The sequence below is a fragment of the Drosophila subpulchrella genome, unplaced genomic scaffold, assembly GCF_014743375.2.
Source record: "Drosophila subpulchrella strain 33 F10 #4 breed RU33 unplaced genomic scaffold, RU_Dsub_v1.1 Primary Assembly Seq45, whole genome shotgun sequence".
NCBI lineage: Eukaryota > Metazoa > Arthropoda > Insecta > Diptera > Drosophilidae > Drosophila > Drosophila subpulchrella.
The window spans coordinates 1011956-1031167 of NW_023665660.1; the positions used below are offsets into that span (position 1 = coordinate 1011956).

At 39.3% G+C, this 19212-nt stretch overlaps 1 long non-coding RNA gene across 2 annotated transcripts; it reads left to right on the top strand.

The window, feature by feature from the left end:
* The first annotated feature begins 1919 nt into the window (after positions 1–1919).
* On the top strand, positions 1920–3071 carry LOC119562417. 2 transcript variants are annotated; one of them, XR_005221838.1, is made up of 3 exons: positions 1920–2006; positions 2066–2805; positions 2867–3071. It is a non-coding gene; the product is annotated as an uncharacterized LOC119562417 (long non-coding RNA). The 2 variants fall into 2 exon arrangements; XR_005221839.1 differs by lacking the exon at positions 1920–2006 and having other exon boundaries at positions 2022–2258; positions 2454–2805.
* The last annotated feature ends 16141 nt before the right edge of the window (positions 3072–19212 follow it).

Here is a 19212-nt window from a genome sequence, read left to right on the forward strand (position 1 = left end):
AAGCGATTTGTATACTAATGGAACCATTGACTTAGGTCAATTCTTTCAAAGGCTTGAAAAGCAGGCCGGTATTCACAAAGTCAGCCAACTCAAAGTGGCACCGTGGGAAAATATCTTTGAACTTGTTTCAATTGATAATTTTAAAATTATGGGCAATAAAATATTGAAATCATTGAGAGTAGCGCTACTCAACCCGGTGACCGTAATAAAACATAATAAAGAAAAAGAAGCTATATTGTCTACATTCCATGATGATCCAATACAAGGTGGTCATACAGGCATTACAAAAACCTTGGCCAAGGTCCAGAGACACTATTACTGGAAAAATATGTCCAAAGACATAAAAGAGTACATAAAGAAATGTCCTAAATGCCAAAAGTCGAAAACGACTAAACATACTAAGACCCCACTAACTATAACCGAAACTCCACAACGAGCTTTTGATAGAGTAATTGTAGATACTATTGGTCCACTTCCAAAATCGAATAATGGAAACGAATACGCAGTAACACTCATCTGCGATTTAACCAAATACCTAGTAGCTATACCTATACCAAATAAAAGTGCAAATACAGTAGCAAAAGCTATATTTGAAGATTTTATTCTAAAGTACGGTCCAATGAAGACGTTCATTACGGACATGGGAACAGAATATAAAAATTCAATTATTGAAGATCTATGTAAATACTTACATATTAAAAACATAACTTCAACTGCACACCACCACCAGACAGTAGGTACCGTGGAGCGAAGCCACAGAACACTAAATGAGTTCATTCGTTCATACATCTCAGTTGACAAAACAGATTGGGATGTATGGCTACGATACTTCGTATATTGTTTTAATACAACCCCATCTATGGCACATGACTATTGTCCATATGAGCTAGTTTTCGGTAAAACTTCAAATCTACCAAAACACTTTAATAGTCGATAGTAATATAATATAGAAGATTATGCTAAGGAATCCAAATTTAGATTAGAACAGGCAATTAAGAGAGCTAGACTAATGCTAGAATCTCATAAGCTAAAACAGAAAATTAGTTACGACAAAAATAGTTTAGATTTCGATTTAAAAATAGAAGATCAGGTTTTATTGAAAAATGAAACAGGACATAAGTTAGATTCGAAATATACAGGTCCTTATAGGGTAGAACAAATAGGAGATAGAGATAACATAACTATAATAAATAACAAAAATAAAAAACAAATAGTACATAAAGATAGACTAAAAATGTTTATTTCATAATTGCATTTAACATGGCCATGTTTAGAAATACTTATGAGTGTAACCATGTTTAGAAATACTTATGAGTGTAACCATGTTTAGAAATACTTTTACACTCCACGTTTAAAAATACTTCTTCTTTTAATACGTATATTATTCTCAATTCCAATCTCTTTAAAAAAAAAAAAAAAAAAATAAATAAGAAATTTAAAAAAAAAAGATTAAAAACAAAAAAAAAATAAATATTCCTTTAAGTAAAATATACTAATAAAATAACTCCATAATATTACGTTATTTTTCAAAAGGAGGGAGATGTAGTATGCACTTATATCGAATATCTACTGTACCAAGAGTACTTGAAACAAACACACTGTAACACTTTGTTGCAGTGTTTATATAAACAAAAGGCTCGGTCAAAAACCTAAGTGACCGAAACATGAGTCGATCGGCGCGCTCACAGAAAGTGCAAGTGCCAGCATTCTGTTGCACACGCCGGCCGCTCAGCCAAACTCAAGTACATACACATGCCCTCGCGCTCCAGTCAAAGAGAGCATAATTAAATACACTTTATATACATAAAATATACATAGCCGTCTCTCTGCCGCCCAACTGTAAGCAGCGCAGCTACGAGAATTAGGCTTACTTAGATCCTAAGGCAAATTGTAAAATCAGAGACAACTTGACGTTGGAAGCGGCATTAACGCTGCTCCTGGATACAAAAACTAACTAAATAAAGAATCTTAAAAAAACTACCAAAAGATGTGTTCTCACTAAGTGGGTACGGAATAATAAAACTACCAACACAAGGAGTTTCTCACAACATTCTACACAACCTAGCAGTGGCAGCCGAAGGTGGGGATACATCATGACGGGAACAGCCTTCGTCAACAGTGGCGGAAACAGACAAGCAATTACGTCGCCACAGGTACCATATCGGTTAATGCCAAGCAGCGCAGACACACATGTCGCTCCCCGATTATGGTTCCCTTGCGCACCACCAATCACCGCCTGGTTCTGCATCAACGGAATGGTGGGTGCGCTGTGGTAATAATAACTAATACCACTTTTTCGTAATTTTTGTACAAATATTATTGTCTTGGTATTAGAGCTTAAAAAAAAACCACGGCGATGATCGATACATCGATGTTTTCCAAAACTCGGGAAACATCGAGGTTTTCAAACATCGATGTTTTATGTTTCCTCTCGTTTCGTTTTTTAAAAGAAGCTCAATTGCGTATGCCAAGCTCAAAGAGGGCCAGGAATGCGAACGTCCTTATAGTTTAAAGCAAGAATGTCCTACAAAATGAAACAACGGCAATTGTAAGGTGGACAGAATTTTAGACCCTCGCTTTAAAAAGGAGGTATTTTGGAATACATTTAATTCCTCCCAAGGGGTTAAATCGTTAGAGGAGGAACTGCCGCACATCAATGCTTCAACAAAAACTTCTACATCTTCAAGCTCGCCAACACCAGCATCCACAGCAGAGTCCAATCAACTATTCAGTTTATTAGCTTTGCGACAATATTTGAATGCGAGTAATTTGGAGCCTGCCCAAAACGCTTTGAATTATTGGAAGGTACAAAAAATATCAATTTAGATAGTAACCAACTTAAAAATACAATTTCTTCTTTCAACAGATATCAAATGACACCGGATTCAAAACTTCTGCGTAGCGACCACCTCTACTGAAAGTGAGAGGATGTTCAGTAAAGTTGGACTTGTTGTTAGCGAATAGCAAAGCTCGCTAATTCCCAAAAATGTGAACATGATATTATTTCTAAACAAAAATGATTGGATATCTTAATTTTAGTTATGTTACTTTCTTCTTATATTTTTAAGTAAAACTCGATATTGCTTTTTATTTTCGATTTAATTAAATTGTGATTTAATTTTAATTTTTGGATTTTCAGGAAATAAAAACAGAAAACTATGGATCTTAAATAAAGAGTAATTTTTTATAATGAATGTAAAAACACACTTGATTTATTTGTTGGAATTCGGTTATAACATGATATGGAATAAAAGCATTTTTCAAAATTAGACCCAAAAAAAATTTGATGTATCGATACATCGATGTTTTTCTCTGAACGCTCGTTAGCCGCCTCACAAAGAATAAGAAATTTTATCTTACTATGTGGCATGAAAAAAAACAAAATCCACGTAAGAGACTCACGCACCATCAACAAACAAAAGTTCTAATATCGACTTTTGTGACGAATAATGCTTGTACATTCGACAAAATAAATACACTTTCTAAAATGTATTGACGTCCTATGTGATGTGTGGGGTCGGCCAGTATGTATTGTGTTACTTCCCTTCAGTTCCAAAAAAAAAGTTTCACTTGTGAATCACCTGGGACATGTCCTCGTGCACAAGTGAAGAACAAGTGACGCTCCATATAGAAAATTGTATGGGATGTCCGCATTTTCACAAGTGAAAATTCAAATGAAAATTTTTCGAAGTCCTACGGGATTTCACTTATTCCTTATACTCATTTTTCGTATGGGCTGTCACGTGCCGGTGACTCGTCCCAAGTGAATCACTTGGGAAAATCACAATTTTTCCATGAGTTTTTACTTGTGAAATCACTTGCAAGGGACACGTCCCAAGTGAATCACTTGGGAAAATCAGAATTTTTCCTTGAGATTTCACTTGTGAAATCACTTGCAAGGGACACGTCCCAAGTGAATCACTTGTGAAAATCAAAATTTTTCCTTGAGTTTTCAATTATAAAAATATAATATTTAAAATACATACATATTGAATTTCATTTTCATTATATGGTATTATTTAGATTTTAAAAAATTGTACAATTATTGTTTCTGTTTTTTTGCTTCGTAAGCTTATTTTTAACGTTAGTCATCGCCGTTCTTAAACCTTTGTCCGCGGCCTCTGAATCCTTGGCCAACGCTCCTGAAAAAAATATGTTTAAAAAATGCGTTTTATTTGTTTAATTGTATATTTACCTTTTATAGCTGTGTGCAAAGGGTTACTTTGCAGGATTTTTATTGGCACAAAACATTTCGTCAACGTCTTATTTATTTATTTATTTGTTTATATCCTAGCGCTACAAGTGCACACTTATAATTATCGCGCTAGTCACATTGAGTTGATATTTTATATTATTATTATTTTTAAATCATTTAAACAATTTCTCTCGCTCTCTTAATTAATATTAATGACTAACATAAAAATTTTCTTAGTTACTATTGTTATTGTTTTTAATATATTTTTTTTATTTTTTTATTTTATTTCATTTCATTTAATTTTTATACTTATCTGTACTGGTATTTTAAAAGATCTTTAACTTTATTGTAAAATTGAGTTGCGCTCCTAATTGTTTTGTATTGGTGCGGTAGATTGTTCCATAACCGGATACCATTTATTAAAAATTGCCTTCTGGAACACAGTGTTTGTATTCGAGGGCATATGTAATTTTTGGGTTCTTACAGATGTGGCTGGGGTAAGTTTATTGAAAAGATATTTTGGTTCTCCACTCGTGACTATTTTGTGAAAGAAGATTAAAATTCTGAGATCGATCCAGGAGGTCAAGTTAAGGTCAAGTATTTTATATGTCAGTTCTGATACATGGTCAAAACGTCTTAAGTTAAACACATAACGGACAATTGAATTGAAAGCTACAGTTAATGTGCGCAAATCCCGCGCATCACAATTTCCAAAAATTTCTATGCCGTAAAAGAGAGTGGGCAGGAGGATAACTTTGGCGATTAATAGTCTAACTTCCTCAGTTAGGAACGATTTAGAGAATGAAAATTTTCTTAACAGAGCATAGGTACGCCCTGTCGCTTTGACTATATGGTTGCTCCATGATAAAGTATTGTTAAACGTTATCCCTAGATTAACTGCATTCACTTCATAGCTTATCGGCGTATGGTTTATATATAATTTTTGGAGTGAAAGTGTTGAAAGTTGCTTTTTACCAATTACCAAGCACTTTGATTTTTTAGGATTTATACCCAAGCCATTTTCCTTTGCCCATTTTTCAATTAGCCACAACATTTTATTACTTATTCGAACACAGGCATGTATTTCAGTTACGGGTCTACTAACATATATTTGGACATCATCAGCATATAAATGTACTTCACACTCAGACAGGATACTAGGGAGATCATTGACATATATAGAAAACAATAAAGGGCCTAGCACAGATCCCTGTGGCACTCCCCTGGATAAATTCCGGAGAGAAGAAACTTGCGTCCCAGAGACGACAGCTTGATATCTATTCGTTAAGTACGACCTAATAAGCTTCGTCGCATTAGTTGAGAAATTAAAAATATTCCTAAGCTTGGTACAGAGAATGTTATGATTCACAGAATCAAAAGCCTTACTGTGGTCAAGTAGCGTCAAAAACGTTACGCAGTTACTGTCCAGTTTTTGTCTTATATCCTCAACAATATTAGTGATTGCAGTAATACAAGTCCTTTTCTTACGGAATCCAGATTGTCTTTCATCAAGTAGAGAATTGTTAGCTAAGTATAGTTGAATCTGTGAGGACATAAGGTTTTCAAAGACTTTTGATAGAAAAGGTAATATTGAAATAGGTCTATAGTCATTGTTTAGCTTAGGAATTGGGAAAATTTTGGCGTTTTTCCATATTGTCGGAAATGAAGACGTTGTAACAGCGTTTTAGGCACAAAAAAAAAACAAAAAAGCTTTTTGCCTTGAGCCATGTCACCGCGTCCCTACTGCAGAACTGAAGGGAACCCATGGCTCAAGGCAAAAAGCTTTTTTTGTTTTTTTTTTGTGCCTAAAACGCTGTGCCGCTGTTGACGTCAGCAGAGCAGTCGGCGCAGCGTAGAAGACTGCCCACGAAAACGATCGTGCAACAAAGAGAGGCAGATATTCGGATATTTCCCTCTCTTTCTTGTCTTATAATCTGCCTGCACTTCGCCGGTCCGCTATTTTTTTTTTGCGTCTCTCCGTTATGTTCGGCTAGCGACTAATATTTCGGAGGAAAAATTTTCGTGGAGCAGCGACATGTTAATGCCCTAATATTTTAGGAGCATTATTGTGTATCGAAAATATACAACTTATATTGTTTTATAAAAGTAAATTATTTGATCATAGTAAAATGAAGTAATTTGGATTTACTTATAATGTTATGTTTACTTATTATACATTTTTATTACAATATATTTTTTTAGTGTAATTATAGAAAATTAGTCCGTTAAAATTGATTTCAATATTTAAAACATTAGTAGTATTAGTATTAACATTTTTAAAAAATTCGTATTGTATTTTTTACTGAAGAAGTACAAGTTATATAGTCGGATATATTTCGCCTTAGAAAGGGTATAAGTGCAGTGGCACGCGCCAACAGCGAAGAGAAAACAAAGGAAATCGAGTATAGGGGTGAGAAGTAGACTTGGTGCATTCTTTTTGAGTGATTGAAAGGGAAGCATCCATTTTAATTGTGCGCAGCAGAGTTACTTTAATCGTCTCTTTAAGTTAATATAATAAAGTCAGGTAAATTCTACGTTAAGTTTAAGATGTTGTGCATTGATCTTAGTTTAAAGTACGTATATTTTGAAGGTATTCAATGGGTTCCGTTAGCCGAAAGTGGATGACGAAATGTTTTGTGGCAAAAAAAATCCCGCAAAGGGTTTATACACAGCTCTAAAAGGTAAATATACAAATAAACAAGTAAAACGCATTTTTTAATCATATCCCCATAAATTTTTTAGGAGCGTTGGCCAAGGATTCGGAGGACCCGGACAAAGGTTTAAGGAAAGCGATGACCAATGTAAAAAGCCAATAACGTAACATAAAACTAGGCTTACTATAATAATTGTCCTTTAACAGATAACCTAAATAACACTTTTTAATTAAAATGAATTTGAAAGAAAATAAAATGTATGTATTTTAAATTCTATATTTTCATAAGTAAAAACTCATGGAAAGATTCTGATTTTCCCAAGTAATTTCACTTTGGACATGTCACTTGCAAGTGATTTCACAAGTGAAAACTCATGGAAAAATTCTGATTTTCACAAGTGATTCACTTGGGACGTGTCACCGGCACGTGACAGGCCATACGAAAAATGAGTATAAGGAACAAGTGAAATCCCGTAGGACTTCGAAAAATTTTCATTTGAATTTTCACTTGTGAAAATGCGGACATCCCATACAATTTTCTGTATGGAGCGTCACTTGTTCTGTCCCACGTGATTCCCAAGGTGATTCACAAGTGAAACTTTTTTTTTGGAACTGAAGGGTTCACCCAGCGTAGTACTCACGTCGACAAAGGCTGCGAGCTAACCAAAGGAGAGAGCGAGAGACAAATAGGCGGCTAACGCTCGAGTCCGATTTTCTCCGCAGTACTCAAATGAGCTAAGGAAATACCAGAAAAAATTCCAGCTTTCGTGAGTGAATTCCGACGTACTCCGTTAGCCGCCGCGAAAAGTATAAACAATTTACACATTCGGTGTGTTCGTTTGGCATTTGAATAGTGACACCATAATTTATAATAATAATAATAATAATTTGTTGTTTTTTTTCCTTTTTTGAACGGAAAATAGTAACACCACAATTAAAATTGTACCAAACTATTTTTCTTCATGTATTTTCTTGTTTTTAAAATACAATTCTAGATTTAAGGTTACCTATTTTACTGAAATTAGAGTGGCTAGAGTGTTTGTCCTATAATCTCCAGTCCAACCGTGTGTTACAGTCCTGTTCATTAAGTTTTCATTTTTTTTCTAGTCTATTGATATTTTTCAAAGAAAATTATTCTTCGGAAGCACAGTGGTTAGAGTGTACGACTCCGATGATTGCAGCACCGGTTCGGAGCTGAATTTCCAAGTTTAACTAATTGTGAAAAGTATGTGTGTATAAATAACTTCCAGGTAATTAAGTAGACTAAGTACTACAAAAAAAGGTAAGAAATAAATTTAAACAATCAACAATTTATATTGTTGAATACATTTTTTTTCGGACTTTTTTAAGTCCAGCTTTGCAGAAGAATCGCTCAGACTCTGTCGATGTTGCGGAAACACATAAAATTATGGGTATTAAACTTTTTAAACTTTTTTTTTCAAAATGGTATAGAGTTGAAGAGGATCTACTTTTTCACCCGACTGCTTTAAATTAAAGTATTGTCGAAGGTCAACAATTGCATCTACCCTTTTTGTATAGGGCCATTCATCAATATTTTTTTTAAACAAACTGAAATAGAGTTTGGCGGTTTTAATGTGGTGGCTTTACTGCATGGAGTAAGGAATCATCTAAGGATCTTTTGAAGACGGTCAACTCATTTTCTAATAACTTTTAGGCATGCGCAGCGTGATATCGTCACTCATGTTATAGGAGATACTTGTTTCGTAGCAGTCTTAAACGAAGCAAGCAACATTGAAAGATGTGATAAGATGTCTAATTCTTCCACAGTAAATGGTTGTGGTGATGTTGTAGTAATTAGGAAGACTTTGCCAATAGCCTCATGCGTTTTAGAATCCTCTATCATGAGGTATGCGCGGTTCCATCGAGTATGAACTTGCCGTTTCAGACCGTCTTCTGTCTTTCAGCTTTATATATGATGACGCCTTGGTTTTAGAATATGCCACGGTGCTTTTACATTTTGTAAGTATAGGGATCAAACAATCTAGGTTTAGACGGCCCCTAAATCTAGTAGTATTTATAGAATGTTTTTAAGGCAATTCCCACACGCTTTTATCATTTAGCTAGCATTATCGGTAACTACTGCAACAATTTTGGAAGATATGTCCCACTTGTCGAAAACGGCTTCTAATGTTTCTTTTGTATTATGTGCACGTTCACAAAGCAACTTATATGTTGACTAAAAGGCAGCTTGCTGTTTAAAATCGTTTAAAACGAAAGCACATGTCACAGATATACATTTTTCGTTAGCCTGCGATGTCCATAGATCCGTGGTTATAGCGCAAAACTCAATTTTTTTTAAATATTTCGATCAATTCAATTATTTTTTCCTCGTATTACTCTGCCACTTACACATTTTGCAATGTCTTACAAGATGGTAATTAACGCAATCCAGTGTCTTCCACAACTGAAAACGGACGACTTTATGTATGTGGCTATGTATCGCATGTCAACTTTATCAAGTTCAGTTTTTCGACGAGAATTCGAGTCATATATTGTATTTAAAAAGGAATCAATATTTTATAAAGACGCCGCCAAATATTCCTCGTTCAATGTTGGATGTACATGCTTTAGATGGTCGAAGATATTTGATGTGTTTCAGCTTGTTTTGTATACTTTTTCGCAAGAGGTACACCTCGCAGTCTTACCGTCATCAAATTTAACAGAATAAGTCCTCACTTTCGACTTTCCAACTGCTTGGTAAGATGTAGTGGTTTAGCTTCTACATATTGTGTGGATCATTCTCAACTTAAAAAAAGATATTACAAAATATTGGTAAGTGTGTTAAGTGTTGGTTTAGCTTGTACAGATTGTGTGGATCATACTCAACTTAATAAAAGATATTACAAAATATTGGTAAGTGTGTTAAGTGTTGGCCCCATTTGCTTTGAAGAATTCGCAGCTTTAATTGTTTAATTAGTTAATTTTAAACAAGAGGAGAGGAAAAAAACATTTTGTTTGGGAATTGTAAACAGATAAACATATATGCTAGCATGGTTGGGTTAAGGCACTTTTTCTACTGCCTGAAGCAAAAATTTAATTTGCTAGAATGCAGAAGGCCAATATATCCATTTTGTTTTCTAGGAGACGCCTTTGCGTTCCTTTTGTTGTTTTATTTTAAAAATTTCAAATAATCGGCACAGGGAAGCCATTGCTTCAAAATGAGTTTTATTTTGATCAAAGAACAATAAATCAGAAATAATCTTTATTATATATCAGAAATAATTATTATGTTTGATTTTTATTTTTTTCGCTTAGGAATAATTATTTTTGATTTTTATCACTGTGGACGGCAGTACACGTAGTGGCGAAGCGCGCAAGAGAGCGTGCGAAGACAACTACTATATATAGCCGCAGAATTAAAACTTTTGCTATTATGGTCCGATTGAACGAGTGATACACCAATCGAAAGGTATCGCAAAAACTAAGAAGATTGCATACCAAGACTTTCGAAATATAGATTTTTATGGGAGAAAAGGCGGTGAAAGCCCAAAATGAAAATGTTTGTCCCTTTGTTTGTGGGTTTGTATGCATCCCATCTTAGTTTTAGGGTTTTAAAAACTCTATGGGTGTATAAAGTAGCTTGAAATAGAAAAACCCGCTAGTTTAGCGGAAAATAAAAAAAAGGGCCAGATTTAAAATCTCTGATAAGATAATTTAATTGTCTAAATATAATAGATTTAGAGTTATGACAAAAATTAATTTATTAAAACCACTTTTTGACTATTTTCTCAAAATTGAGTCGAACGATTTCTTTTTAAATATAAAACCTATAGCCCTTGAGATTCCTCAACTTTTGATATGTAACACTTTTTGCCCTAAAAATTACCGTTTGGAAGATATTAAGCGATAAAAAGTGCAACTCGTTTCAGCTCCGTATACGAAATATTTCATACCTTTTGGAATAAACAAGAAAAAAACCAATTTGATGAAAAATATTCTTATTCGATTTTTTTAAACGGAAAATCTGTTATGGTTTTAGGGTCCTTTACTTGCATGAAGCTAATCGAAATAGGAATCTTGATCTATTTGTTCTACCACTTTGGGAAAACCCGCTGGTTCGGCGGGAAATGTAAGAAACGACAGATTTCTCTTGGAATCTGAAACTATACAACCCTTGAGGTACCAAACTTGTGCTATTAAAATAGGTAATTGGAGCGATACAGATTTGTTGTGCCTAATTTAAGGTGGCGTTCAGCTAAGATTAGGGGTAGAATCTGTGTGTTTGGTTTTTTAATAGCCAAGCAATATGTTGACGACTTCTAGTCATGGTATTGGGGTACTTAAACTCTTGAGCAAAAAAAACTTCTGATATCAAACAAAAACACCTCTTAACGAGGTAAAAAGTAGTGGCAAACGCGCCTTTTACAAAAGTTTCTGATATCAACAATTGTGACGAAAAATGATATTACATTCGATAAAATAAATAAACTATATTAAATTTATGTATTCGGCACGTTACAACAGAAAATTTACGTGTAGGTAAATAAATATTTACTGTTTCGGGACGAAATCATCACCTATCGATTTACCCAAAAAAATTTGCCACGCCCACTGCAACGTCCATAACGCTTAAATCTGTCTACCGCACACATAACCATATATTGAGATCACGGGTAGGTGGCTCATTTCAATCTCGCTTTGTTGCTTGCATATCTCGATTTCCCGTGTAACTGGCAGAAGGAAGCTTTTCCGACCCCATGAAGTATTTATTTTCTTGATCAGGATCACTACCCGAGTCGATCTAGCCATGTCTGTCTGTCTGTCCGTATGAACGCTGAAATCTCGGAGACTATAAGAGCTAGGCTATTGGGACTTAGCATGCAGATTCCTGAGCTTCCTGCGCGGCGCAAGTTTGTTTCAGCAAGGTGCCACGCCCACTGTAACGCCCACAAGCCGCCCAAAACTGTGGCTCCTACAGTTTTGATACTAAAATAAAACTTTTATCTGAAATGTATTGTCCTCATCAATACCTATCGATTGGCCCAAACCAAACTTCAAAAAATCGTATATATGAACGCGGATATATCGGAAACTATAAAATATAGAGAATTTGGATTTCAGGTTTAAATTCCGTAGTCTTGAACGCAGCGCAAATTTGTTTCAACAAGGTGCCACGCCCACTCTAACGCCCACAAACCGCCCAAAGCTGTGGCTTCTACAGTGTTAATGCTAGAATACAAATTTCAACTGAAATGTATTGTTCTTATCAATACCCATCGATTGACTCAAAAAAAGCTTGCCACGCCCACTCTAACGTCCACAACGCTTAAATCTGTCTACCGCCGGTAGGCGCATTTCAATTTCGCTTCGCTGCTTGCATATCTGCATTTTCCTTTGGTCCCTTTAGCTGAGTAACGGGTATCTGATAGTCGAGGAACTCGACTATAGCGTTCTTCTTCCTTGTTTAATTTTGTTTTCTTGAAACATTTTTATTTCATTCAAAAGTAATCTGAAAAAATAAATAGCTTTTGCTCGTCGGTATCGTTATAATCGATGGTTCAGACTTTCACCATCGAAAACATTGAGTGGAGGCACTATCCAGTATTAACACCTCTACTATGATCCAACCGTAGAGTGCCGCCATGATTGTTCAACATCCGTCGTTAAAACAAGAAAGAAAGTTAGCTTCGGCAAGCCGAAGTTTGTATACCCTTGCAGTTATAAGAAATAATCAATGTTAGTAACACCATGTTAAATTTTATAGGATTGTTGCTAGCTTCAGTGATATTTGTGTAAAATTAAATTCGTAATGCTGAAAAGTTAAAATATTCTATATCATAGAGTAAAAGAATATACGATCGAAACCAACAAAGCAACATTTTTTAAAAAATAATTATTTCATTATTTCTCTGACCGTTGCTTTGACAGCTATATGTTAGAGTCGTCCGATTTTTATAATTGATAAGATAATTGTCGATAAGATAATATGTCAAAAGACACAGAAGCTATAATTTGTTTCATATTATTTTCCCACCAATTTTCCGATCGGCAGCTATATGATATAGTCGTCCGATTTTGATAAAATTAAATTCGAAATTCAGAACTAATTATAAAATGTTATTTCCAAGCGTTGTTGAAAAACACCAAAGAAATAATTAAAACAAATTTTTTTTTCGACTATTCCTATGGAAGCTATAAGATATAGAAGTCCGATGCGGCTGGTTCCACCTTATACACTACCTGCAAAAGAAAATAATATTTTCGGAAAGTTTCTGCCCGATAGCTTTAAAACTGAGAGACTAGTTTGCGTAGAAACGGAAGGACAGACGGACATGGCTAGATTGACTCGTCTAATGATTAAGAATATATATACTTTATGGGGTCGGAAACGTCTCCTTCACTGCGTTGCAAACTTCTGACTGAACCCTCTGCAAGGGTATAATCGCACAAAAGGCATGGTACCCCTTGTGGGACTACGCGAGGGACGTTTGGCTAGCTTTTGGGTAACAAAAAATCGAATTTATAAGGTGAAATCCCTTTATATGTATTCCTCGCAAAAGCTTATAGATATTTTTTTTTGAAAGCATTATGGTGCATCCGGGATACAGTTTACAGGCGCATTCTGAATATAAGCATTCTAGAATGTGTTTAATTGGTGTATACAAGATAAGGTATTATATAATGCAGCAAAGTGGTTGTCCACAATATCCTCCGCCTGCACAGCTTTCGCAGGAGGTTGGCACCGTGGCACGTCGCTGCTCACGGAGTTGTTGGTTCTGAAAAGGGCGTTGCGGCAAGTTGCTGCCCACAGCGATCGGTCACTTTGTGACTGCCTCGGTAGCCATAGAGTGATACAGAGTGCAGATCGAGACCAGGTGATGGCCACGATCAGTGACGATAGTGCTGCTGACCTCCCTCTTGTAAGCTAATAGCTGAGTCGTAGATTCGGCTGTTATGTTCGCAGCGGTTGACAAAAAATGATAACGCTGGATTTAGAGGAAGTGCCTAATTAACTAATTACCAGAGTAAAAGAGAACTTAATCGTAACCCTAGCTCGCACAGATCACGGCCGACGACCAGCGTCCGTCGTAAGATTTCGTGTGGCGTCCGTTGTCGTGCACTTATTTGTTCTTAGTTCAGTTCACCGTTGTATTGTTAACTACTCCCCTACTTTTCAAAAAAAGGAAGGGTTTGCGTGACCGCTACCGAGGCTCCGCATCGCCGCCTGTAGGTAAGCCTGATAAATCTCTATCTTTATCAATACGCAGAACGCGAAGCAGGTTGACGCTGCTGCAGTTGGCATATGATTCGCCCCACCAAATTTTTATGACGTGACTGCCCCGTAGATCAGTGAGAAAACACGGGGTTCGAATGGTAACAGTGGGTTTTATTCTCGTGTTATTAATAAAGCGGGTGTGTTGTGGGCTGGCCTCGGTATCTCCTCGCGCTGGTTCCGCAGGCTGCTGATGTTCCTCGTCCTGGCTTGTCGACGCGTTGACTCGACGACCGCTGGCTCCTGTGTCTCGTAGTGACCCGCCTCCGATCGTTTGCCGACGCGCTTCCTCGGGGTCGCTTGTCGCGCCCCGGACTCGCAGAGAGTTCGGCCTTGCGGGCTTAGGGAAGCGTCACCGTTCTCAGACTAGGGTGAACAAGCTTGGCTCTCTGGGGCAACGCTTTCGAGGCAATACCTGACCCTGACATTCAAGGCTAACGCCAGGAAGCTGCCTAGCCATTCACTTTGCTTTACGCCTAGCGCAGACGAACGTTCCACCCGGCTTCACCCTAATGCTTGACGTCCGCGACGCGAGCGCAGGCGCTCCCCAATAAGCTCCGCGCGGCGATGGTAACGTGGCTGCCGGAAATGTCTGCTGGCGTCGCTGCCGATGTCCTCTGCGCTGTTTCTTGTCTTGTCATGAAGTATATATATTCTTAATCAGGATCATTGGCAGAGTCGATCAAGCCAAGTTCGTTTGTCCGGATGAATGCTGAGATCTCGGAAACTATAAGAGCTAGGCTATTGAGACTTGGAGTGCATATTCCTGAGCTTCTTACGCAGCGCAAGTTTGTGCCACGCCCACTCTAACTCCCACAAACCGCCCAAAACTGTGGCTCCTACAGATTTGATGCTAGAATAAAAATTTTAACTGAAATTTATTGCTCTCGTCAATACCTATCGAATGACCCAAAAGTTTGCCACGCCCACTTTGACGCCCACATACTTCAAAAAATCGTAAGTTTGAACGTGGATATCTCGGAAACTGTCAAAGATAGATGATGGGATTTTAGATTGAGATTGCGTAGCCTTATACGCAGCGCAAGTTTGTTATGCGAATATGCCACGCCCAGTCCAACGCCCACAAACCGCCCAAGCCTGTGGCGACCACAATTTTCATGCTAGATACAAAATTTTAACTGAAATGTATTGGGCTCTTCAATACCTATCGATTGATCCAAAAAAAATTTGACACGCCTCCTCTAACGCCCATAACACTTAAATCTGTCTACCGGCGGTAGGTGGGCATTTCAATCTCGCCTTGCTGCTTGCATATCTCCATTTCCCTTTGGTCCCTTTAGGCTGAGTAACGGGTATCTGAAAGTCGAGGTACTCGACTATAGCGTTCTTCCTTGTTCCTAAATTATGTTGTGACGAACTGTTTTCGACCGTTCTACGCGCTACTTAAACGGTCACACTAAAAAGAATACGACTTTTTGACTAGTGAAACTCTTAGCCGATCTGAGTACTAGGCTTGAAACGGACAATTTATGGCTGCAAACCAGTGGCTTCTGGACTGATTGAATTATTTCCTTTGTATAACCGAAGAATGATATCTTTTTATACCCGTTAGTCGTAGAGTAAAAGGGTATACTAGATTCGTCGGAAAGTATGTAACAGGCAGAAGGAAGCGTTTCCGACCCCATAAAGTATATATATTCTTGATCAGGATCACTAGCCGAGTCGATCTAGCCATGTCCGTCTGTCCGTCTGTCTGTCCGTCCGGATGAACGTTGAGATATAGATATAAGAGCTAGGCTATTGAGATTTGGCGTGCAGATTCCTGAGCTTCTTACGCACTCTAACGCCCACAAACCGCCCAAAGCTGTGGCTCCTACAGTTTTGATGCTAGAATAAAAATTTTAACTGAAATGTATTGTTCCCATCAATACATATCGATTGACCCAAAAAAAGTTTGCCACGCCCACTGTAACGCCTACAACGCTTTAATCTGTCTACCGCCGGTAGGTGGCGCATTTCAATCTCGCTTTGCTGCTTGCATAGCTCCATTTTCCTTTGGTCCCTTTAGGTGAGTAACGGGTATCTGATAGTCGAGGTACTCGACTATAGCGTTCTTCCTTGTTTTTTCTTGTTAACTGGTGGTGCGATGCGTGTTTCTGTCTTGTGTGTCCAGCTGGATACGGTGTAGATCTGAATTTGCACCGTCCCCCCTTTCCTCGGGTAACAACTAGACGAGCTCTTCCGGCGCATTCCGTATAGAATCTTTGGATGCTACGGTGTGTGTCTGGTCTGCGCGACTTGTGTTGCTTGCCTCCCTCCGCGCATACTCCCTTCTACGTGGAGTAATCGGTTGACTCTGGCTCGCGCCCGACGCTGAAACCGTTGCCTCGTCGTCGTGGTCAACGAACACCCTTTATATCCTATTCTTATGATTTTCCTTTCTGCGTGGCGTGTGGATGACTCTCGCTTAGGCCTGACGCATAATCCTGTGGCCTCGCAGTCTGGATCAATGTGAAATCCTAGTGTATATATTTCCTGCGTTACGCCTGGATGACTCTCGCTTCCGCCTGACGCTTTATCCTGTCGCCTTGTACCTCTTGTTAGTCATCTTTTGTGTCTGCCGTCTGCTCGTTTTGTTGTTGCTTAAGCTTGCCAACGTGAACGGTCAGTTTTTTCTTTGAATGGTGTGGCGTATTTTGCAGATCACAGGAGAGACGAAATCTACAACCTGTAAAGGGTCATCGTACCTCGGGGCTAGTTTCGCAGCTAATCCTTCAGCCGCTTTGGACAGGCGATGTTCCTTGGCCCACACTATGTCGCCCACCGCTGGGGTCCATTGCCTCCTTCTCAGATTATAGTGTCTGGCTAGGTCCTGGGATGCCTCTTCCACATTTCGCGGTACGATCTCAAATACCTCCCTCATTTTGTTGGAGACTTCCTCTGGGGTCTCCGTCGCTCGTCCAGTGCCTAGGGTTTTCTTACCATATAGGCTGCTGGGAAGACGCGGTTCCCTGCCCTGGGTAAGAAATGCGGGTGTATGGCCTGTGGATTCCGATGTGCTCGTGTTTCCTGCTAGCATAATCTCCGGCCACTTCTCGTCCTAGTTTCTTTGGTCCTGCTCTGCGAGTTGCGCAATCATAGTCTTGACTGTTCTGTTTGCTCGTTCGGTCGGATTCTCTTGTGGTGTGTATGGTGCGGTGAATTGTTGTCTGATACCCATCTCAGCCAGGAAAGTTTTGAAGATACGGCCTGCAAACTGCACTCCGTTGTCCGTTATGACCACCTTCGGGACCCCGTACCTTGCGAACTTACGCTCCCTAAACGCCTTCTTGAGCGACTCTGCTGTCGCACTGCGCAGGGGCACCAGTTCCGTCCATTTCGAAACTCTGTCCAGCAGCATTTGGTTGCCGTGCTTAGATCTTGGTAGGGGTCCAACGAAGTCTGCACATACCGTGGCCCATGGTTCCTCCGGCACCTGGGTCAACATCTTTACGGTCACCTGCATTTTATTGGGCTTAAGCCGCATGCATGTCTGGCATTTTCTTAAATGGGTTTGGACGTCTCTCTGCATGCCTGACTAGTAGTATCGGGCTGCCAACCGTGCAATTGTCCTCCGGCTTCCTATGTCTCCCGCCGATGGCGCGTCGTGGTTTTCCCTCAACAATGTTTCTCATAGCGACTTTGGGACGTACATCTTCCATGACGCGACGTCTTCAGTGCCTGCTCGATGTGGTATGTTTCTGTACAGTGTCTCACCTTCCATTACATAGTCCGGGTACTTCTGCGGTTGAGTCCTTATCTTTTCGCCCATGTCATTGATCCAGCTGCACCCTCCTGCAGCTATTGTCGCCGTTTAGTCCTCGTAGCGTCTCTGGTAGAGGTTGCCTTGATAATGCGTTTCTTCCAGTGGGATCTGCCGGTATCCATCCTTCAGGTCCAAACTGCTGATGTACCGCGCTTCCCTTACTTGATATAGGATGTAGTTTATGCGGGGCATTTGGTAGGCATCCTTCACTGACTTCGCGTTGATCTGTCTGAAGTCGACACACAGTTTCCATTTGCCTGTCTTCTTTTTCACCATCACGATGGAGGAGCTGTATGGGCTCTTTGAATTCTCTATGAACCCCATTGCGTTGATTTCCACCTTTGCGTTGATTTCCCCTTGGATTTTTGGGTTCTTGGAGTAGAATCTCTGCTTGATTGGCTTGCCATCCTTCATTTTGATCTGGTGCTCTGACATAATCGATGTTCCCGTCATTGTGCAGAAGTCTGCCAGCTCTGTTTCCAGGAATGCTGTAGTATCGTCCAAATCCTTTACCTGTTGAACGACTGCTACCGAAAGCTTATTCTCGAGCTGGTATTTTTATCTCGTGTCCAGCACACCTTATCTCGGTTCCGACTTGTTTCAGGAAGTTCCATCCCAACACCAACGGATCCACTACTCCGGGTAAAATCAACAGGCTCATAGTCACTTGTTTGTTGCCGAATTTGACCTCCACCTCGAGCTGCGCATTAATTCCGCCGCATCTTCAGTCTGCCAACCTAACTTGCCGTCTCGTCCTTGTAATCCTTCCTAGAGCAGTAATACCGTTGCTCCGGTGTCGATTGTGGCTATGAAGCTGTTCCCACCAATCAAAACAGCTTCGAACAACTGCTGCTCCTCCTCGATTAGCTTGCCCATTAGTTTGGAGAGGTAGCATTGTGCGATCCCCGCTCGCCTCTCTGCGGCTGAGATCGCTGGGCATTTCCCGATATCCAGCAGAACAACAGCCATTGGTCTCGACACTCTCTAGCCTAGTGTCCGTTCCCACCACATTTCCGACAGGCCTCCTGCGGGTCTGTGATGTGGGTGGCATCTTGTGGCCTCTGTGTGTTGCTTGGCGGCCTCCACAAGGTATTGTTTGGCTGTCTCTGTTGCTGTGGGGGTGGTGTCCATTGGCCTCCGCGTGGTGGCTCTATTGCCTGCGGCCGTCTGACTTGGTGTGGTGGTAACCATTGGTCATTTCACCGTGTCTCTCCTCTTCTGCATGTGACCTGCGTTGGTGAGGCTGACTTGGTCTTCGAGAACTTGTTCTCCTGTGCGAACGCTTCCCGTTCCTTTTCGAGTTCTTCGTACTCACCGGCTTAGATCATTTGCGTAACCAGGTCCGACACTTTGTACGCTCTTAG